This window comes from Scardinius erythrophthalmus (genome assembly GCF_964197995.2).
Source record: "Scardinius erythrophthalmus genome assembly, chromosome: 10".
In the NCBI taxonomy this organism is placed as follows: domain Eukaryota; kingdom Metazoa; phylum Chordata; class Actinopteri; order Cypriniformes; family Leuciscidae; genus Scardinius; species Scardinius erythrophthalmus.
This window is the reverse complement of record NC_138230.1, coordinates 31,808,441-31,832,213: the sequence shown is the minus strand read 5'-3', so window position 1 is coordinate 31,832,213 and position 23,773 is coordinate 31,808,441.

Below are 23,773 nucleotides of genomic sequence, written 5' to 3'. Positions count from 1 at the left end.
TGTATCTGTTAAGAATAACGGCTAGCAGTAATGTTCGTAGCTTCCTAGACCGTCAAACTGAGGCTGTCAAAACGGACTTCCAACAATTACGGCAAGCTTTGATCCGTGAATTCTCTGATCCAGACTCCGATCAAGGTTTCATCGTTGCTGTAGACCTCAAGCAAGGTCGGCGTGAACACCCCCAGATCTAATACAACCGACTCCGACAAGCCTTCTTCGGAGCACGGAATGAGCCAGGGATGGAACAGGATGTTACCTTTAAAACTCTTTTCCTGCGGAATCTCCATCCAACCTTATCCCATCATATTGGGGTTTTGGCCGATGCACGGACCATGTCTACCCAACAGCTGCGTGACTTAGCCCATAAAGCTTACACCAAGCAAAAGACTATTTCTGAAAAGACTGTAAAAAACCCCACAACCTACTCTGTCTCTGAGCACTGTTCACGTCACGCCAGCAGCAGAGAGCAACACAATCGCGGTGGTGCTCGTCCAAAGCACCAGAGCGAGCGCTCTGAAAGATTCCGGGAAGCCGGCCGGCGACCCAAGAAGAGCCGATCTCCACCGTCCAGGACAACAAGCCCCGACAGAGAGTGGAACCACTCTCGACACGACACTGGTAAGCTCAAGCCTGAGCTCACATCAGATAACCACAGTGCAGCCACGTCTGAGACAGCAGAGATCCTAAAGGTGCTGAAAGAGCTTCTTCACCAAAAACGTTGCAAGGAAGACAAGAAGGACGAGCCAGACATCTTATGTCTAAGCATAAGAACTGAAACCAAACCGTCTGTCCGCCATCTGACTGAGCCAAGCACCTCGAACACTGCTCATCATCCACAGACCACAGAGCTAACTGTCACATCACAAGGTGACAACATCACCAAAGCTCCACAGCTGACAGCTGCACACCCTGAACGAGACGGCACACTTCCTCACACCAGGTACCAAAATACCAAGGTACCAGGAAACGCTGTTCTGTCTAACTGCCTCCACAGCAAGCTACACGAGACCGGTCCTAACCACCCAACGACCGTCACACCTGCCATGCCAACATTCCTGGGCAACCTAATCAAAAAGGGGGTGGCCCAAAAACTCTACCTGAACATCACGTTGGAAAAGGAAGTGAGCATGGAAGCCCTGATCGACACAGGATCAGACATTACGGTGATCTCAAATCAACTTTTCAAAAGACTCCAATTTGAAGCTAAGAGACAAGATCAAACTCTTACACCTCAAACTTGTGAACTGAACGTACAGTCATACAGTCAACATGACATCCAGCTCGAACAGGTAGCCCACATTCACCTGACGATTGGTCCTTTGAGTCTAGTCCATCCCGTGTTCATCTCAAAAATGGACACTTTTCCGTTCCTCATCGGCAGAGACCTTCTAGATCGTTTTGAACCGTAACTGGACTTGAAACAGCTCAAAATCTGGGCTCAAGTACGAGAACTTTGCCCCCTCCAGTCACAGCCAGACGGTCAGGTCACAAAGGTCACAGAGTTCATGGGAACTCCCACAGCCAGCCAGGAAGACACAGACTTAGCATCAACTGAAGGTTCGAACCTGCTAACCTGCACCTTACAGCCCACCAAAGACTTTGACACTTGCTGCCTCAATGTCATGACTGACCTGCAATGCAATGACCTCACTCAAGCCATTGCCAAGCCTGACGCATTAAACAACAAGCTATGGTCATTTTTAACCCCCACCCACCCTCAAGGTTGAAAAGATTACACACAGCATAAAAACTTTACAAGCTACACCGCCTACCTCAGAGCCGCTTACGCTGGCTCCACTATTTGAAAAGACAACCATAATGGACATGCGGGCTTCTGACATCTACATAAAGACTTTAAATGACCACCTCTCAAAACCCTCCAACCACCCTCGCATGCCGTCTGACCTCACTGACAACCAGTGTCTCAGACCAGTGCATGACACAACGCACATGCTGCGCGTACAGAACAACATTGAGTTGTGCACCGATTGACATCACTATGCCAAGGCATGTAATGCCACGGCGCACAAAGGGGGATAAACTGCTAATGTTCATCTATAACGCATCATGTGCTGCACACCGCAGCACCAGAGACACTGACGAGACACTGAAGCAAGCGACAAGCCGACAGCAAGATGTGGCAAAACATGGGCCCAGGCGAACTAAACCCAGTCGCCGCCCACAAAGTAAAAAGACTGCCCTGTCCAATCAAAGACAACCCTTGCTGGCTTCTTCCTCCCCTTTCTCTCTCTCTCTCCCTGTTGTCTGTACCAGGTTGCTGCTGTGGTTCGCCATGCTGTACTGTCAGCCAACCAGAGGACAGCTGCCACAGAGAGAACGACCGAGACTCCAGATCACCGACGGCAGGACCTACACCCAGCAAGTGCATGTTCGACTCATCCAGCCCCGCCCGGTCTACAGAGCACACTACCCCAGCTCCGTAGCCCAATACATCTGGACAAGTGTCCGATGGACAGAGGACTCCCTCTCTCACGCCGAGGCCAAGGTCGAACCCATGTTCAACCAACTTGAGAAAGTGACTGTTGCACAATCGGGACTCCTAAGCACCAGCCACCACTCCAGCCAGTTCCTGGGAGCATTGCTCGGAACCGGAGCTGCCGCCAGAACTCTGTTTAACATTGGTGTGTCCAGTGTAAATGCAGCAAACCAGACCGCAAACTCCAGGAAGCCTCGGTTTACTGTCGTACAGAGTGACTTTGTCCAGACTCAGCTGGTTACAGCAGTAACGACAGACATGCTGTGGGAGGTTAGCTCCTCCAATGACAGCCTAGCCACAGGTGTAATTCCACCGTACCTGATATTAAGCCTGATGCCAACTGTGCTGGCCTACGCCATCAACACGCCAGCTGACCTTCTACAAAAACACCTGGCCTACTCTCTGGGTAGCGCCATCTCACTCTGCGTCGATCCCGAGCAGAGAGAAGCGGGCTTTCTCCTAAATCTACCTATCATCGAGTCAAGCCAAGTCTACAGACTTACAGACATTTGCAAGGTCAGGATTTGGGAACGCAACACCCACATCAAGATACGCACTCCAGACGTGGTGGCCTACCACGACAGCGACACACAACCGTACTCAGCCCCAAACCTGCACCTGTGCACTATGACCAAAGACATTCATTATCTCTGCCCTGCCGAAGCTAAGCTTTTTTTTAAGCTTTGTTTTCTAAGCACATTCCTGCCCATAACGTTCTTTGCTAAGCTTATCAGAGCTTGTAACCTCCTGACTTCGAAATTACAAATCATACGTTGGCTCGAGCTAGTCGGCAACAAATTGACTTTTACGACTTAAATTGCACCTTGGAGGATAATAAAAAGTCAACACATTCTCTTTACTTTGCAAAGTTCTACATTCCAAACCCCCTTCCCCTCTCTGGACCACAGAGAGATAACAAAACTTTCTGTGGGACACACGCACACGCACACGCACACGCACACAAACACACAAACACACACACAAACATCTGTTGTGTTTAACTTAATATCCTTTTAATGTATGTAACAGCCCGGTCTCACCCCAAAACGTCATGTACTGACGGGTCTTGACCATACGGCAACATACGACGAAAAGGGTACCCCTAAAACGTCCATATGAGACGAAGACATAAGCGCACCAGCAGCGCCTCCTAGCGGTACCCTAACGCATACCTAAACCTACCCATAACCCGAATCGTCACATATGGACGTTTTAGGGGTACCCTTTTCGTCGTATGTTGCCGTATGGTCAAGACCCGTCAGTATGTGACGTTTTGGGGTGAGACTGTGTTATATGTAACTCAGACTTGTATCTGAACTTCCTGTATGTATGTGTGATTAATGTTGTTGTGACCGTATAGTTATGATCTTCGAGTGTTGGCTCTGAAATGTATTTGTCTCTGAAGAATGTTCTCCAAGTAGAATCGCATCCTGTAACCCGATCTCATTGATAACGGGGGGTGCAACATTCCAACGCACACACCTTCCAAAACTCACAGATACACACAGACACGCACATTACCATATATGGACTTCCACTAGTAAAATTTCATTTTACCAACAGATTAAAGTCCGCGTGAACCGGAAGTTCCAAACGACTTTTCTCCAGTGTTGTGACGTATTTCTTAGTGAAAAATAATATTGAACAGAGGGCTGGGTTTTACTCTGGCGCTCCTCCTCTCCATCTCTCACTCATAGCAGACTAACGGTTTGAGGGGAGTGGTTAAAGGGACACTTCACCCATTTGCAATAAGCTTTGCATTGTTAGAAACCCAGTCATACTATTGAATGGTCATGCAACATTTTTTCATTTTCCCCCGAGACGAGAGAAATCTGTATTTAACTCTTTACACTTCCTCCTACAATGACGCAAAAATCGTCATTTTGCGTCATTGTAGGAGGAAGTGTAAGAGGGGGGGATTTCTGTTAAGACTACAAGCACTAGATCCACCCTTTCAAACCCGCCCATAGGGGGTTGGACCTAATGCGCTAACAGACCTATCACAGATCAGTGCCAGTGCGTTTGATTTCAACGCCAGAAACCTGCAGAAAACAGGGACGTAGAAAGCTGAGTAGTAGAACCATACTCTATTTCCCGGACATGTCCGGCCGTCGAGATCGACAAAAATGTCCGGGATTCAGCTTTTGCTTTCTGCGGTCGCCATCCATTGTTTACATGCTCACCTTTTGTTTCAATCTAACTGAATTCACCCCGATTGGTGAATCTGAATGTAATGTTTACATGAATTTAAACAAGTGATCGGTTGATTTGCGTTTTAACATTGCTAAGAAAATACCCGTACCTCCGTGAGAGATAGCCCATGAGACCGGTGCATCTCACAGGCGCGCTCATCAGTAATCACAGTAATACAGGGAGCAGGACGAGGCTAGCGCCGCGGGAGAAAGACGCGAGGCCGGTGGCGTGATCGGTTGAAAGACGCGAGGCCGGTGGCGTGATCGGTTGATGTGTGTTTTACCATTGCTAAGAAAATACCTGCTCCTCCGTGCGAGATACGAGAACAGTGCCTCACAGGTGTCGGTCGTCAGTAATCACGCCACCGGCCTCGCGCCGTTCTCCCGCGCCCCTCAGCCTCGTCCTGCTCGCCACAGTAAACATGATGAATGGCGACTGTAGAACGCAAAAGCCGAATCCCGGACATTTTGGGCAAACTCGTCACGGACACTCACTCGTAGCCTAGCCTTGCCTTGATGTTTTTGTTCTCAACTGCGCTGTCTTACCGGTAGGCGTGGCTTGGGAGTGGCCTTGTAGGGCAGCGAAGCAAGTGCATTCTGGGAGTTGTTGTCTTTCATCCACATAAGCCAAAAATACATTTTCTGGCTTTTCTCAGTCTAGAAAGCTCCAAATTCAAAAATAATTTCACATTTCTTCTACATAAATGACCCACTTTCAATACACATTCATGTCTCCACAGGTGAAATGACCCTTTAAGCGTTTCCCAACCCAAGCTGTCAAACCTACATCATCAGAGAAGGAACGCCATACCAGACCGGAAGAAACTTTTCAGACTTTGATTAAAGATTACGACGGCAAACAATGTTTTTCTGTGTATTAACTTGCACGGATTAATTTTTCACCACAAGACTAGTAATATGCGCTAACAAAGTAAATAGGGTCAATTCTGATTTCAGTTGGACTTTAAACTCGCTGCCAAATTAAACTCGCTGAGCAAATTCAACTTGTGCTCTCGCGAGAACTCTGGATTTCCAGGTACAATATAGTATAGTATATATTTATTGTCCCTTTAGGGAAATTCTTTTTCACATTTCCAGAAACGCTTTTCATTGTACATACTCACGGCAAATATAGACATACATATTTTCAAACACAGTAGACATTTGACACATACATATATGGGAAAAACATACATTATTTCACTGCAAAACAATTTATCTATCTGTGTGGCTTTGTCTTATTGAGTGTTTGGATGGCTAAAGGGATTAGACTTCTGCTGTAGCGGGTTTTATTGCATCTTATGCTTCTGAACCTCCTGCCGGAGGGTAAGAGTAAGAAGTAGCGGTTGAGTGGGTGAGTAATGTCCAGGGATATTACATGAGCGATACGTGTGATGGCTTTGGTGTTTAGTTCTTGTAGATTTGGAGTGGGCAAACCTATTATTTTGGTGGCAGTATTGGTTATCTGGGTAAGTTTGTTACGGTTTTTTATAGTAAGCATGTTGAAAAAACAGGTGGAACAGTATAATAGGATGGGTTGAACAATGCTAATATACAATAGTAGGAGTAGATGGGCGGCAACATGAAGTCCTTTTAGTTTACGCACCGCTGACAGTCTTTGGGTTCCTTTTTTCTGTATGTCTGTTGTGTGATGTTCAAAGTTGAGGTTATTGTCAATTGTGAGTCCAAGATATTTGAAGTGATCTACTGTCCCTACTGTTTCGTTGTTAATGATAATGGGGTGGTGGGATTGTGCCGATCCAAAAAAACATTTCTTTTGTTTTGCTGATGTTAAGTTTGAGATAGTTATTTCCACACCACTGCGTGAAGTGGGAGACTGTGTTAAGATATTCTTGGGTTGAATGTGTGTCTGTGAGGAGTCCAAGGATTGCAGTGTCATCTGCATACTTGAGGAATATGGTGTTGGGTGAGGGGCTGGTACAGTCGTTTGTGTAGAGGGTGTAAAGAAAGGGGCTTAAAACACAGCCCTGCGGGGCTCCTGTGTTGGAAGTCAGTATAGTTGTGGTGGTTGTGCTTACCCGTACAGCCTGTTGTCTGTTGGTGAGGAAATTGTGGAGAAGATGGATCAGGCGGGAGGGGACACTGAGGTGGAGCAGTTTCTGGATCAGTAGATGTCTCTGAATGGTGTTGAATGCAGAGCTGAAATCTGCAAACAGAATCCTGACAGTCGTGCCTGGAGAATCCAGGTGTTGTAGGACGAGGTGCAACAGGCATGCTACAGCGTCCTCAGTGCCTCTCTTGGCCTTGTAAGCAAATTGGAGGGGATCCAGATGTGGACGGACATGTGGCAGGATGGAATGTAGTAGCAAATACTCCAGACACTTCATCAGGATGGGTGTAAGAGCAATGGGGCGGAAGTCATTGAGTTCTTTGGGACGTGTTTTTTTGGGTACTGGAATTATTGTAGCTGTTTTCCAGAGGGTGGGGATTTTGCATTGATGATAGACTTCACAGAAGAGTGGGTGGATTATTGCAGAGAGTTCAGAAGCACAGGTCTTAATCACCCTTGCTGGGATCCCATCAGGCCCTGGGGCCTTGCCTGGCTTGCATCTCCTCAGTTGCCGCCTGACATCCTCCTTTGAGAAGGGGGCTGGGTCATTTGGGTCCAGCAGGGGGAGTACATCCAGCTGACTGCGACATTCCTCTGAGTAGTCAACTGAGTCGAACCGGTTAAAAAAGATGTTCAGTTGATGTCCTTGCTCTGGTGAGATTGGTGAGCTGGGCCTGGGTGCATTCCCTGTCAGTGTTTTGGTCATCTGAAAGGCTTGTCTGGTGTTCATGAAGCTGAATTTGTGTTCCAATTTATTCTTGTATTGTTGTTTGGCTTTAAAAACCTCTTTTTTTACTACTCTGTTTGCTGTATTAAGTGCTGTCCAGTCCTTGAGCTTGAAGGCTCTGTGTTTTTCCTTCAGGCTTTTTCTTAGCTGATGTGTAATCCATGGTTTAGAGTTAGGATATTTTTTTTATTTTCTTAACTGGTATAGTGGTCTGAATACAGAAGTTGATGTAATCTGAGATGATGGAGACTCTGTCATCTAATTCCCCATCAAAAATGTCCCAGTCAGTGCATGCCAGGGAGCCTTGGAGTTGCGCAATGGCGTCCTCCGTCCATTTAGGGGCGCTGTATGTCTCTGGCTTGTGTGTTTTGAGTTCCTGTTTGTATACCGGAAGTAAACAGATCATATTGTGATCTGCAAGTCTGAGTGGAGGGTAAGAGCGTGTGCGGTATGCATCGATAATATTACCGTAGCATAAATCCAAGATGTTATCCCTTCTGGTGGGGGTGTCAACATACTGGTGGAATGATGGCATAACAGATTCTAGTCTGCAGCTGTTGTAATCCCCCATGATAAGCACCGGAGCCCCCGGGTACTTAGCAAGCATCGAGTTAGCCTCTTCAGCCACCAGCTCAGATGCTGTCTTGGTGTTAACGTTTGGGGGGATGTAAACACAGCTAGACACAACAGTGGGGAATTCACGGGGGAGATAGTGGGGGCGCAGTGATACAGTCAACATCTCCAGATTGGGTGTACATATCTTTTGATGGATTTTGATATTAGTACACCATCTGTCGTTGATGTAAAAACAGACACCTCCCCCTCGCGTCTTCCCTGATTGAGCCGTTCTATCCGACCTTATGATGGTGAAGCTGTCCAGGGCTACCTCGTTGTCAGAGATCGCCTCGTCCAGCCAGGTTTCGGTCAAGGCGATGATGCAAATGTCTCTGAAGGCCCTTTCTAGACGGCATCGGGCATGTAGCATGTCCATTTTGTTGCGGAGGGACCGGGCATTTGCCAGGATGATGGAGGGAAGAGGTGGTTTGAAGGGACGTCTTCATATCCTGCTTCGGATTCTTCCCCGTTTGCCCCTTTTCCTGGGTCGGAGCTCCGGGGGTACGGCCGCCACGGGCTTGATGTTACTTGGTGGAGAGTCCCGTAATAATAGCAGGTCTTCTCGGCTGTAGGTGAGTAACTCTCCATCTATCACCGGTTGCACTGTAAGGCCGTCGCAGATAAACAGTTGTCTTGTAAACACCAGCACAATCAATAATGTAAGAGTTTTTGCCATAGTCGACAAATCGAGGACACAAACCGAGACAAGACAAACTTTAGACAGAACTTAGACAAGCCGTGGAGCTCGGACGAGACGCGTACGGAAACTGTGTTGTCGCAGCAGAGCATGCGCCAGATCATCATGTCAATATAATAATTTTGTAATAATATATCCAAAAATCATTTGCACAGTGTCATATATTTCCTGCAGTTGTGTACTTACAATATCCCCAAAGATTTTTAATTTCAGAGAAATTCCAATTTTAAATAATGGCTCGCTCGTCCCTGTTCACTTGTCGCCTGTAAATGATGCAATATCCACGTTATTCCTGGTTTCCATATGGTTTCCACATGTAAGTTACTGCCATACATGGTGACAGACGTGGACAACTGCGTTACGTCTAGCCGCATGCTCACGCTGTTGTTGTTTCGTTCAAACATTATGGACCATGGCAAGCAGACTTTGGGACAAAAGGAGAACTAAAACGAGGATCAATATCAGCGTGGCGTTTTCGAGATGCCGAGAGCTCCACGTCGATGACAAACTTCGACTTGACAGAGACGCGCACATGTAGAGGTGAGCAAATGTACATAAAACTAATCAATTTTATATAGCTCAACATGATGAAATGTTAGAATATGATCAGTATGTTATTCTAATGTTGATCTAGCTTACTGCTAGTCACATACAGACAGACTAACATTATAACTTTCAACACACTCAAAACCAAGTGAAACAGCGCTGTGTTGCCTCACAAGTTTCATTCGTCTAATAAACTGACCTGTGTGAGTATTAATTCTGCACTTGTGGGTAGTTCGGTAGAATGAAATGTCCTTATTCCTTTATATCCGCGGGACTTGCGTGTAGCGCTGATATCTGTTTCTCATTAGTAATCGTGCCATGCTTCATACCACAGTCATGTTAAAAACATCAATGTTTTCACTCATCCAGAAACATTATTAGATCCTTCGGCATGATGACAAGGCCCATAATTCTGCTTATGCTTCATCAACCTACGCCTTTGTTATTGTAAAATCCCATATTGTAGTTTTAAGTATAGCTTATGAACTACTGGTGCAATCTTACCGAGATGAATGGCCAAAATATTTCTGGAACATCTCAGTCTCTTTAGTGTGCATATGCTTTACACCACCATTTACTTTTCCACGAGTCTGAATTAACGAGAAATTTATTTCTTACTTTTCATCAGGCTTTGAATTGGAGACCGTCAAGAGCAACATTAGGATCCTGTTTGAAAATGTGGTAAACGCTTGATGACACACAGAAGAATCGGTTGCCTCCTCTCAGGTGCCTATGCTCATTTAGTTTTTGATTTAGTGCATTAATTACTGATAATATATAATTTTTATTATTATGATGATTTTTACATTCACTCTGTACATGATTTTTGTATTTCCAGGTGGACACGATTCAAGTCTGGTTTTGAGTGTTTTTGTTTTACCTGGTGTTGTGTGGCAGGTGACAGACTACATTGGCAGTGAACATCATGAGGTGAGCTTTACTCCAGAGGAGGGGTTCAGTGTGCTGGAGGAATTCATCATTCACTTGGAGAGTTATGACATCTTCACTACCGGTATACATGCCTCTGTTGGTGAGTACAAGAGTTCATCTCATTCATAAGACAATTGATGGGGCAATTTAAAGAGCAAGTCAATCAATCCCTTCAGTTAGGCTACTAATTTTCTCGTGTGGAGCACAGAATGTGAAATTTGATTTTCTTTTGCACATCTGCATATTCAGATTAGCACAACACATTTTAGTGAACTTAATTTCTATTTAACATTTGCAAAGCATTGATGATAAAACTATCCTGCTGTCATTGCACCCATAGACCTCAGCCAGTTAGCTACCATTCCTCTGCTCTACTCATTCAACCATGTGACTATGTGAATTCTCTGGATTAGACATAATGCTGGTCTGAAACTTGAAAAATGCATCGTCAGCATTATACTGCTTAGAAAATTATGGAAGCCCGTTTCCGCCACGTTGAGTAAAAAAAAAAAAAGATTCTTTAAGTCATAATAATGAGAAACTTTCTCATAATAATGACTTAACATCTCATAATAATGAGAAACTTTCTCATAATAATGACTTAACATCTCATAATAATGAGAAACTTTCTCATAATAATGAGAAACTTTCTCGTAATAATGACTTAACATCTCATAATAATGAGAAACTTTCTCGTAATTATGACTTAAACATCTCGTAATAATGAGAAACTTTCTCATAATAATGACTTAACATCTCGTAATAATGAGAAACTTTCTCGAAATAATGACTTAACATCTCGTTATTATGGAAGCCCATTCCCGCCACATAAAAAAAAAAAAAAAAAACGAGCATAAAAACTCGAAATTGACATTCTTAAGTCATTATTATGACATAAAATGTCGAATTTATGATTTACTAAATCGAAATTATGACTTTAAAAGTCATAATTATGTGATAAAAAGTCAAACTTTTGACAAACAAAGTCGAAATTTTGACATACTAAGTCGAAATTTTGACATACTAAGTCGAAATTATGACTTTAAAAGTCGTAATTATGAGATAAAAGTCAAAATTGTGACATACCAAATCGAAATTATTAGATTAAAAAGTCGAAATTATGACTTTAAAAGTCAAAATTATGACATAACTAAATCGAAATTTTGACTTGTCGACTAGCTTATTGATCTTCAGGCTTCACTCGACAGGACACGACTGTCTGTCGCTAGAGCGCCTATTGAGATCAGAGGAGTGAGGTTTACTCGCACAGCAACTACTAGCTGGCCTCCGTTACACGAGCACCCACGGAAAATACCGAGCACCCACGTGTGCCAGACTGCCAGTAGGCGCTCTGTCTACATTCATTTAAAATTAATCATTGCAGTCGGTGATATGTGAAGCGTCTGTCACACTGTGATTGGTTATGTCGCAGTCAGTCGAGTAGTATCGCCCATATCTATGGTATCGCCTGCTCCATATCCTATCCACCAATCACAGCGTTTCTCGGATGAAAAGCCTCTTTAGTGACTCTGCTCTGTACGCAGCTGCAGCGCAGTTCTTTTAATTCTGTTCCTTCTGAAGAATTAACCGCAATGGTGAGTTAACAAAGCTAATTTTTACTGTTTGGACTTGTGTGACAGAGTCCTGCGCGGGTTTGGGTAGCCTACCTGCAAATTTTGCTCAAACTGGTGCGGGTCGGGTCGGGTCGGACACCGGGGAAACACGGGTCTAAACATGGGTTTAAAACAATCATGTGCAAACGTACAAATATATGCACATCTTTAGGAACACATCTACAAAAATATGCCCGTATTTCAAGTTAAAAAAATAATAATTTAAAATCCACATCAGTTTATTTGTGCCCACGCCCTCCCAACTTTTAAAAAGTCATCATAACCGCGCGCGCACGCGATCTGCTTGCAGTTGTCGAGATGGATGCTGAGGAGTTGAAGAAAAGAATAGCTAGATGGTAAAGTTGTCGACAAAACTGAAGAAAACAATGTTGTGAAAGGCTTTGCTGCATGCATTTTCGTGTTGGATAGCCGCAAATGTGGAACTTTATCGCGGAGGAAGAACGCAGATAACTGTTACTGTGGTAACAAACCAAGCAGTTCTATCGAACAGTATTTTTCTAATTTAACACTGTTAAGTGTCGGCTGCTGTCCATTTCCTAAGGTTCTGAAGTGCAAAAAAATTTACTTTTTTTTTTTTTTTTTTTTTTTTTTAAAGGGCGTACGCCCATGAGCACCCACGGAGGAAAACATAAATCGGCGCCTATGCCCCAGGTAAGTCATAAAGTAGCCTAGGCTACACAGAAGTAGGCTATTGCATAATTGCACATAAGTAAAGAATCACAAAATGAAGATTATAATTCACGTAGCCTATATAGATTTTTTTTAAAAACTAATGAATTCAGTTTTGTTGTAAAAGACTTGGATTTAACCAAATCATAAGACTTGGCCTTTTTCAGTGTGATTTCTATCGTTCGTTCAAATGTGTGTTGTACTGTACACTATAGGGCAAAACGAATGGACCGATCTTATTCCAGCTAACTCCAGAGTTTGTTATAATATTTTTTATATATCATTATGTCTGTTCTTCTAGGATGGATGACCTTTGGGAGTTTTTGGGAGTCAAGAAACGTCTCTGATGACACCATACAGCGAATGCAACAGGATAAGGTAATCATGAAACTGATAAATATGCATCACAAGTGCAGTCCAAAAATAAAAATATGAAAAATCATGTTGAGATTTGTTCATTTATGTCCATGAGAAGGGTTGAATATGTGATAAATGAGTTTTCTTCATTTTTCCATTTACAAGACAAAACGAGAAATCAAATTATCCAATAAGTTATGACAATAAGTCACCTTTATTTCTATTGTTCTTAATACAATACAGATTGGCCTGGTTTCACAGCAGGGCTTAGATTAAGCCAGGATTAGGCCTTAGTTCAGTTAGGCAATTTAAAGTCGGCATGAAATCAAATTTGACAAATCTTCTTTTTATATGTAATATTGTAGTGTTTATTATAAATGATTTATCTGTGCTCTTCATTATTTTTTTAAAGTTCATGGTACCCTTGTAATCTTTAATCAAATACATTACCCTTCCCTTCCCCCTCGAAACGACCTCTCTTCTCTTTCGGTCACGTGCCATGGCGAAAGGGTGCGGCCAGAGCCGATGAGGGTGCGGCTATCGAGATGCTCTCGAGGGTGAACTTGACTGATAACAGAGAATGTCTAATAAGGCTGATAACTTGACTTGACTCATCTTGGTTCGCGGGAATAATAAAATAAAATAAAAAATCCTTCATGGGAGGGTAACGGTGGGGAGTCCGGTGGAGAGAAATCCTCCACAACTGAATGTAAACTGGCATTCAAATCTGCCTCCATTTTGTTTGCAACGCCCAACCTCCAACGATCCAATCAATTCCCGAAGGACAAATCAAGCCCCGCCCTACATTTTTTTTCTAATTTCAGAAGCCGTTTCACTCAGATATACATAACAACAAGGAAAAAATTACAATCTCAACTTCCGTTTCATGCCGACTTTAAGTAGGCTAGCTTTAATATATGTGCCTTAGAAAAAAAAAAAAAATTTAGCCCACTGGTCTGCATCTTGAGACAAACAATGCCACAGACGTATTTTAAGATATATCAGTGCAAGTTGTTTTCAGCTAAAACAGCTCAATAACGCATTTTAGTCTGGGACTACACTGTTAGACCTTACCAGGTTTTTTTTTACAGTAAAATACTGTCAACACTGTTGCCAGTAATATACTGTTAATTGTACAGTTATTTACTGTAATCTGCAGTATGTTACTGTAAAAATGCACTAAATTAAAACTCGAGTTCACTTGAGTTCACTAATTTCACTTGGAGAAACCAACTGCCTTGAATTGACCAACTGTCATTTAAATGTATTATATATTTAATGCATAAATAATGTGAGCAAAGTATTACTGTGAACTTATTTCATTTGAGGCCAATAAAAAAACTATTGAACATAAAAAGATTTCCACTGGACCAGCAACTACACAGTCACCGCCTGTTAAATAAAGCAACATGCAGCATATCATCAATGTTTGTAGATCTTCTCCTGGACTGAAGCACAGGCTCTACTCTTCAGCACAATGGTGACCCAAAAAACAACATTTTGTAACTGTGTACAGTGTTGCCAGTATTTTACTGTAAAAAAAGCCTGATAAGGTCTAACAGTGTACCTCACAGGGTAACTGTCATCAGAGAATTGTAAACTTATATCTAAAGTGTTTTAAATTGTATTCTTTTTGCAGATTGATTGCAGTGTCATAAAGCTTATGACATGATGACCAGCTGAAGGAATATCTGCCTTCCTATGGTGACAGACTGGCTGCATGGATACTGCAGACGAAAAGAACAAGATCCCAGAGGCCGAAAATCTAAACTTTTTGATCGGCTTAGAACCAGGCTAGCAAGAAGCAGAGGTGACACTGACAATGTATATGAAAAAAGGTCAAAAAGTGCTCAAAAGAGTATGCGAAATATTGAAATGGGATGGATGCATTTTCGAGAAGGGAATTTTATTCAGGTCCGAACAAAAAAAGGTGGGGGTACACGTAAAATTTGCATGATAAAGGACTGTACAAAAAAGGATCTAGTTGAAAAGGCTGCCGAGTTGTTTTTTTCCAGGTGAAAAATGTTCTGTGGGAAGCTTCACAGATTTTGTGGTCGATATAACAAACTTTCAAGAGCAAACTATAGATGACCAGATTACAGTTGGAGAACTTTATGAGCTGACCAAATTACCAATCTTGCGTTTTTACTTGACAACCAAGAAGAAAGCCATCGCTAGTGACACACAGTTACACACAGTTGAACTTCAACAGCGAAACAATTGCACAGGGAGGGGGAAATAGGCAAGATTCCAGATCTCCCATACGTACCAGCCAATCCCCTCTGCTGACTGAGCAAGATTCCAGATCTCCCATACGTACCAGCCAATCCCCTCTGCTGACTGAGCGAGATTCCAGATCTCCCATACATACCAGCCAATCCCCTCTGCTGACTGAGAATGTAGAGTCAGACCTAATTTATGTAGGGAGTAGCACTTTAATTGAAACAGGCAGTGATGATGTTTTATTGTCAGACTCCATAATTAGCATGACTGATCCATCAAGTGTGTTTGAAATTGATGCAGCCAGAGGTGGACAATTTGGAGGATAGTGGCACTGTAACAATCTCCACAGGACTTATCTCTGGGCTGGAAGACACTGCGCTTGATGACACATTACCTATTTTTGAGGAATCGTATTCTGTACCTTCTCCAATTGATAACTCACTGGAGCCCTTTGTTCAGAGTGAAAGAGTGAAGAAAATTCTTGTTATTCATCGCCTTTCCTGTTATTCAGGCCTTTCGACAGCTTATTGAACATTTTTGTGACGAAAGTGTCTTGACGGATGACATATCTATGAAAGTCATTCTTCTCGATGGAAGGCTGGAAAATGCTGTTGATGAAGGGGGGGTTTTGAGGGATGTGCTTTCAGAGTTTTGGCATGACTTTTATGAGCAATGTACTTTGGGAAATAGTTTTAAGATCCCTTATCTACGACACGACTGTGGTCAACAACAGTGGGAAATCATTGCATTTGGTTGGCAAAGAGATAAGTACCTGCCTGTAAAAATAGCACCTGTAATGCTGGAACAGGCGACCCATGGATGTGTCACAACCAGTCTTGTGGACTGCTTTCTCAGATATGTTACGGAATCAGACAGAATGATCCTAGAATCATGTCGTTCACATTTTGAAGATGTGGACAAAGAAGAGCTCTTTGAGGTCATGGATCATCATAACTCTCGGAGAGTCCCAACAGCAGATAATATTGAGCAGCTCTTGGAGGAGATGGCACATCAGAAGCTGATTCAAGAACCTGCGTTTGTGATAGAGCAGTGGCATAATGTGCTTGCCCCTATGAGAATTGAGCTCCAGGACATTGCAGCTGCCTATGATGAACTACAACCGACATCAAGAAAGGTCATGAAATCAATAGCCTACCCTGCTACAATGAATTTACAATAAAAACACACTGGCAGGTATCTAAGTACATTTCTTAGAGAATCAGATAAACAACACCTGTCCCTCTTCCTTCGGTTTTGTACCGGGTCAGATTTGTTCCTGGGAAAGACCATCACCGTTAGCTTCACACAGTTGGAAGGCTTTCAGAGACGACCCATTGCACACACATGTGGCTGTTACCTGGAGCTGCCTGTGAATTGACAACTACCCAGAGTTTCGCCATGAAATGAACAAAGTGTTAGAGAGCAACATATGGGTCATGGATATAGTCTAGTACGCTACAGACTTACTATTAGTAAGATTAAGCTTCAATTGAAGTTAAGCTTCAACAACATTGAGGTCACAACATGCTTTATTTCTTGATGTTTTTTTCAAGATGTGTTTTACATGTTCACATTTCCAAAGTTCCTGTTAGTACTCTCTCTGAGGCACAAGGTTTGAAATGGTCAGTTACAAAGCTTGTACCATAATTTATTTTGCCATGTATTTTGATAAAAAAGAATGTTTTTATTTGAATGCACTTTATTATACAACACTTTACTTTTGTTTTTCTAGTATTCATTTCTAGCATCACTGTTCAGTCATGCCCATAACACAAGTACAGATTATTGTACAGTTTTTTGTTCTACAATTTTGGAAAGTGTTATTTTGAGTCAATTAAACCATTCCCTGGTTAAAACACAACCTGTTTGTCTTCCCTACTGACTCTTACAAATCTCAAATGTTGTCTTAAGCAACACATATTTTTTTAGATATGACGCTCCAACTCACTTTTAATTAGCACTCTTAGAGTTATGTACAAGTCCACTGCTGCAAACACATCATTTGTATGGTTCAAATCATGCACTGACATAAGATCAACACACACGTTAAAAGTGTCTTCATCGCATGGAAGGTCCTTGAAAACACACTCTTCTAAACAGACTTGAACCTTCTCCAGACACACTGGAATCTGGATGCAGATGGTCTGTGGCTCCATATAGATGAGGCACAAAACTTGTAAATTATTTCTTTAAACCACACATTATTCCCTTTTTGATTATATTAAAGGGGTGGTTGATTGCTATTTCACTTTTTTCATTTTAAATACTGTGTAATGTTGCTGTTGGTGCATGAACAGTATCTGCAAAGTTGCTGTGCTGAAAGTTCAACGTAAGCAGAGATATTGTCTTTTAAAAATCAGGAAGTTTAATGCCTACAAAAACGACTCGAATGGGACTACAACGAGATACTTCCCGGGTTTTATATGTAATGGTGCATTCAAGTCCTCCTGGGAAGTTCATACGTACGAGGTGGGAATCTCAAAAGCTAACAAACAGCAGTAGCATTTTCAAGTAACAGCATGTGGAAATTCTTTGAGAAAATAATAATAATTAAAAAAAAATTACCATTCAGAAACGTTTAGTAGCCGTGTTTGCGGAGGTTCTGCTTGACTCTCTTCATCACCGCTCTCTGGGTCTGACTCTGGCTCAAACTGATGAGGCAATATTGACACTATTACATTTGACCGGGCCAGGAGCACATGCAACTGTCGCCCGTAAAGGTAATGGGCGTGAAGATTCCGGACGCAGTTTAGCCAATTACAACACACCGGCTGAACTAACCAATCTGAGCCCATTGCCTGTTTCTGAGGGAGTGGTTTCATAGACTCAGGAAGTCAACCGGTCGTTCAAATGACAGAGGAGGAAGCGGCTTACAATAAAGGTGAAATTTATGAAAAATAAGGCGTTTTTTAACAAACGAAACACGAAGACATGATATATTGCAGCCCATAAACACAATCAAGCAAAGAAAAAAGGCAGTAAACCACCCCTTTAAGAATACTTTTGTAACGTTTAATGTCTAAGCCAAATTATTTTGAATACAGTATCATGACATAAATTTAGGTATTATTATTATTAGGCCTACAGAACACAGATAATTTAATATTAGAGACTACAATCTTCTCTATATAAATTAAAAGATGTTAATGTAGGCTATAGGCATGCAAGGCAATTGAGATAAGTGAAATAAACTCACCTGAATTTTGTTAAGGAAACAGAACTGCACTAAGGATTTGTCCAAAAAAGTGTCTGCGAAGTGCCCGTCCTCTCTCAGCTTGTCAAAGAGGTCTATCCAAAATTGGACACATTCACTTCGCAAAGTGAGCAACCATCTTTCGATGCGCTGGTTTCCAGTGCTTGGGCCAAAAGTAACATGGTCTGTTTCAGGTCGATCCTCAGAAAAAGTCAAAAATCTTTGCATCTCAGCCACATGAACATTTTCTGTTCCTACATCTAGCCTCACTCTAACAGGACAACCCCCATCTTTAATGACTGCATCCATGAAGTATCCAGCAATAAGTCTTGGATCATTGTCGGTCTTGTATGCCTCAAGCCATATCATGCTCCTGGAAAATCCATCGATACATCCACTTATTCCAATTCCAAATGGCTTCAGCTTATCATAGCCATCTATATTCCACACAAAGTTAGGACCACGGCTATGATACACACGCCGCCTCAGTCGATTTCGTGACCTCAGATCAACCCCTTCACCATCTAAAAAGCCGCAGCAGAACTCTCACTGTTTCCCTGTCAGTTACAATCCCATTAATCCAACATTTTTGGTGCATCCATCTATAGCCATGACATTGCCCAGATGTTTGAAGTTGTTGTTCTATGAAAGCTGCCACCTCCGCCACATCCGTTTTGTTCTTTCTGCGCCAAAGTTTGTTCTTGCTTAAAATCCTCTCAAGAGTGCGTTTGCTCAGAGCTATTGCATGCCGTTCCGCTAGTACGGCAAGAATTTCATCATTTGTAAAACCACGATCGAAATACTCCTTAATCTGTTCATAATTCATCATGTGTCGGGTCGCGTGCGTCAGATCAATGAGCGTGCCAGTTGGCAAGTCATAATTTCGATTTAGTTGCCATAATTTTGACTTTTAAAGGGGTCATGACATGTTTTTTTTTCTTTTCTTTTATTGTGTTCCCTTAGGTGCAATTATAGTATTACTATAGTTTTTTGGACAAAAAAAACATTTAAAATTTAGTGATTTATGACCTTTTCCCACCCTGTTTCTCATGCTCTGATTCAAACAGTCTGTTTTGGGTTTTTTTCCCCTTTAAGAGTTCAGTGTTAGCACCCACTGTTATGATTGGGTAACGTCAGTGCCTATGCATAAATTGTTAACGCCCCCTTTTCAAAACGTGCGGATTTTGTGGAGCTGTGTTTACCGTAACGGGTGATGCGTGCGAGACGATGGCGATTGCAATGATGTTTGAGTCGGAATCAGAGGAAATGAGCTATCAACACAACTAAGAATGCATCTGCCCGTCCACATAGAAAGTGTGAAACTATTTTGTCAGTTTAACAGCCTACATCTTTTAATAGCCTACGGGGCATGAACATGACGGTTATAAAACAATAAGTAGGCTAAAAAACACGGTGATTATTCATAATGAATTAAACTGCAATTAACGTTTTAAAAATTTTTTAAGTTTTAAATAGCCTACATTACAGTTTGCGTCGTCGTTGTGTAGCCCAGAATAGTCCACACGGCCTTATCTTGTACAAAAGTTTTCTGGCAAAGCCAGCATCAAACTGCGATTGTTCTCAACTGTCACTCATCCTTGAAATGTGGAGAACACACGCTTAAATGAACACTGCCGTGACTGGGACGTCCGCAAAAAATAAACTGCATCCATCTTCCCCTGACGTCTGGATCTTTCAGCAGCGTATTATTCAAACATGTTGTTTGTCCACAGCCAGGAACAGCACATCTGCGTGTCGTGACATCGCAATCTTCTTGTAAATAGACCCACTCGCTGCACGTCGACTGAACACAACACATGTGAAGCGCGTGACAGATGCGATGATGAAATGAGGCTAGTTATCTTGCGCTTGAAGCGTAGTTGTCTACGCTGGAGGCGGTCATATGCAAACGACTGCTACGTCACTTCGTACCGTGACGTCACTTCATACCATGGATCCAGAACGAGCTGTATTTAGAGCTAGATTAAATAAATGATTTGTTTATAATGGGGAGGACGTCTTAAGCTATGAAACTTGCAGGACGTTTTAATGGTACAAAGACCTCGTATATGCCAAAAGATCAAGGCAAATTTGGTTTCTCATGTCATGACCCCTTTAAAGTCATAATTTCGACTTTTTAATCTCATAATTTCGATTTGGTATGTCAAAATTTTTACTTTTTATCTCAAAATTATGACTTTTAAAGTCATAATTTCGACTTAGTATGTCAAAATTTCGACTTGGTATGTCAAAAGTTTGACTTTTTATCACATAATTATGACTTTTAAAGTCAGAATTTCGATTTAGTAAATCATAAATTCGACATTTTATGTCATAATAATGACTTAAGATGTCATAATGTCATAATTTCGAGTTTTTATGCTCGTTTCTTTTTTTCTTATGTGGCGGGAATGGGCTTCCATACTTCTGTAGTTCTGTAACAGTCTTGAAGCAACTTTTGTAGAATTATTAGGTGTTTATTATTTTTTATTAGTCAAGAAATAAATGGCACACCCCGTTCAACAAGCTGCCTGATTTGTGGCATCAATTATATTTGTAGCACAAACCGAAACCGTACTGGATGACTTGCATGCAAAAGTTTAATACTTGGGGTTAGAACAAATCAAAAGTATGAACAAAAGTAGCCATGCTTGCAATGGCGCCACTAGGGGCCACCCTTGGCCGACTCCTGGCCACCCCACTGGCCACCCCGCTGGCCCAGGCCCGGAGTGGGTAATCGGGAGAATCGGGAGTATTCCCGGTGGGCCGCTTCACTTTTGGGCCGGTCGAGGATTTTTTTTTTTTTTTTTTTTTTTACATTTCAATGTCACATTAGTTACATTAGGATACACACGTTCCGCATTCTGCCACCACAGCGCGCAACTCAGCATGGGTTGTATCCATGTGAGGGAGTTCTCCCCTCCCCTCCTATAGAAATGGTTGGGTCCATAGCCCGTCTTTTCAAAACGTTTTGTCAGGGAGGCTACCGCGGCTCCGCCGGCGCCTACTGATAGCTGGGCCGGCCGTAACGGTACGCGTCAGGGAGGATGGATGGGAGGAAGAGGCCAGGAGGTAGGCTATGGAAGCTTTGTTTCCGCCACAGAATAAAACATTTTAAAAGATAATTGCGACTTTTTATCTCGAGTTTACATCTCGCAATTCTGACTTTTTTTCTCAGAATTGCGAGATATAAAGTCAGAATTGCCTGAAATAAAGTCGCAATTGCGTGTTAAGTCAGAATTGTGAGATATAAAGTCAGAATTGCCTGAAATAAAGTTGCAATTGCGTGTTATAAAGAATTGTGAGATATAGAGTCAGAATTGCGTGATATAAAGTCAGAATTGCAAGATATAAAATCAGAACTGCCTGAAATAAAGTCGCAATTGCTTATAAAGTCAGAACTGCAAGATATAGAGTCAGAATTGTGTGATATAAAGTCATAAAACGTGTTATAAAGTCACAATTGCAAATTATAAAGTCAGAATTGTGTGAAATAAAGTCGCAATTGCTTATAAAGTCAGAACTGCCAGATAGAGTCAGAATTGTGTGATATAAAGTAGCAATTGCGTGTTATAAAGTCAGAATTGCGAAATATAAAGTCAGAATTGCGAAATATAACGTCAGAATTGTGTGAAAAAGTTGCAATTGCTTCTTATGCTTCTTATAAAGTCTAAGTGAATTATTATTTAACCTTTACATTATTTGTTAACCCATGGTATTAATACTAATAGTACGAGCTGAACTGTTGCTTCATTTATCCAATTTTAAAAAAGTGCTAATTTGGAATTCCACCATGGAAAAAGTGGGCCGGTCTTGGGCCTGAAACTCCCGGGCTGAAAAGTGGCCCCACTCCGGCCCTGCGCTGGCCAGTATAAATTTTAGTAGCATCTAGACCTTCGATCGCACACAGTAGCCAGTACTCCCCCGCCCATAGACTGTAAAAAAAAAATAGCCCCCGCCCCTCCGTCAATGCCGCTGTTGCGCGCTCAGACAGCAACAGCTCAGTGCGTGCCCGTCGGTCAACAATTTCAAAAGAAGTTAAGAAAGAAGACTACCGCGTCGGTTTGGGTGACAAAGTCATCTGAAGTCATTCCATAGCTTAATGTGAGGGACTGAAGTCTATTTACATCATTAAAGTATACGGAAACTCGTTTTCCCTCCTCTGTGGCGGTCAATCATTCTCCATTAACTATTCAAACAGCGCGCGCGCCTCTGCCGGTTGGATGCACGGTAAAACTCTATCCAATATGATATATTCACATTATAATGCATTATCTGTAGATAAAAGGTTGTGGATTTGCATAAAATGACTTTATTTTGTTGGAGTTTGTTGCTGTTTTTAAACGACTCACTACCGTGTGCTTGTTAGATCACACACATCAAAAGGACTATGAATTGGCATCAAACGCACAATAACTGGAATTTAAAACTGTTAAACACATGATCAATACACTGTTAGACAGATAGACACTAGGATTTGTGTGCTCGACATTTCTTTGCTTTGCTTTGTGCCGTGAACTTTTAAATGCTCACTTGTTCAGCGCAGCGCTGCACACTGTGACTCCATGTTGCTTTGAGCACATCATTCTGCACCCGCGATGCGCATACGCGCTTTGTGCGCTCTGTTTTGAAGCATTTCATATTATCATGGTTTTGCGCACTGAAAGATTATTAAAAGCCTATATTTTTTATACCTTGCCTGCTCAATACATTTAAAATAAGCATAATTTAATTGTATATTATTTCTTTGTAGTGTAGGCTATACAAATGTATACACTTCTGAATTCTTGACATTAATATATAAATATAATATATTTGTATCTGCTTTTCCCCAGTAACTGTTTTGTTTGCAATAAATGTACACCTTATGCCAAATATAATTGCTAAATAAAACAGAATTGTTGTGCAACTCAAAATGTTAACTGTACTGGTATTAGTCTATGCATATTATATCATTAGTAACATTAAATATAACACAATAAACCATCATATAGTATATCAGTAGGAGTTTCCTTAAGTCTTTCTGATAGTTTTCTACAGGCCGGTTTACTACAACAGTAGAAAAAAAAAATCTGAAATTATGGTTTATACTAAGTTTTGGTGTGCCACCCCAAGATTTTAAGTGGCCCCATCTGGCCACCCCTATGAAAAATTTCTGGAGGCGCCACTGCATGCTTGTCTTGGCAGTGTGACTATAGAGTCTGAGCTCATAGCCACTAGATGGCAGCAGGAACATTCAGTGATCTCTGTTTTTTAGGCGTGTACCTACCTGATATCAAAGTACATCCGTGAGAAGACAGAGAGCGTTGTGATTTTCTCAGGTGACGGTTCGGATGAGCTGACAGAAGGATACTTCTACTTTAAGGTACATGCTATTGTATGATTAACTTGTGTATATTTACAGTGTCTCTAAAAAGTATTT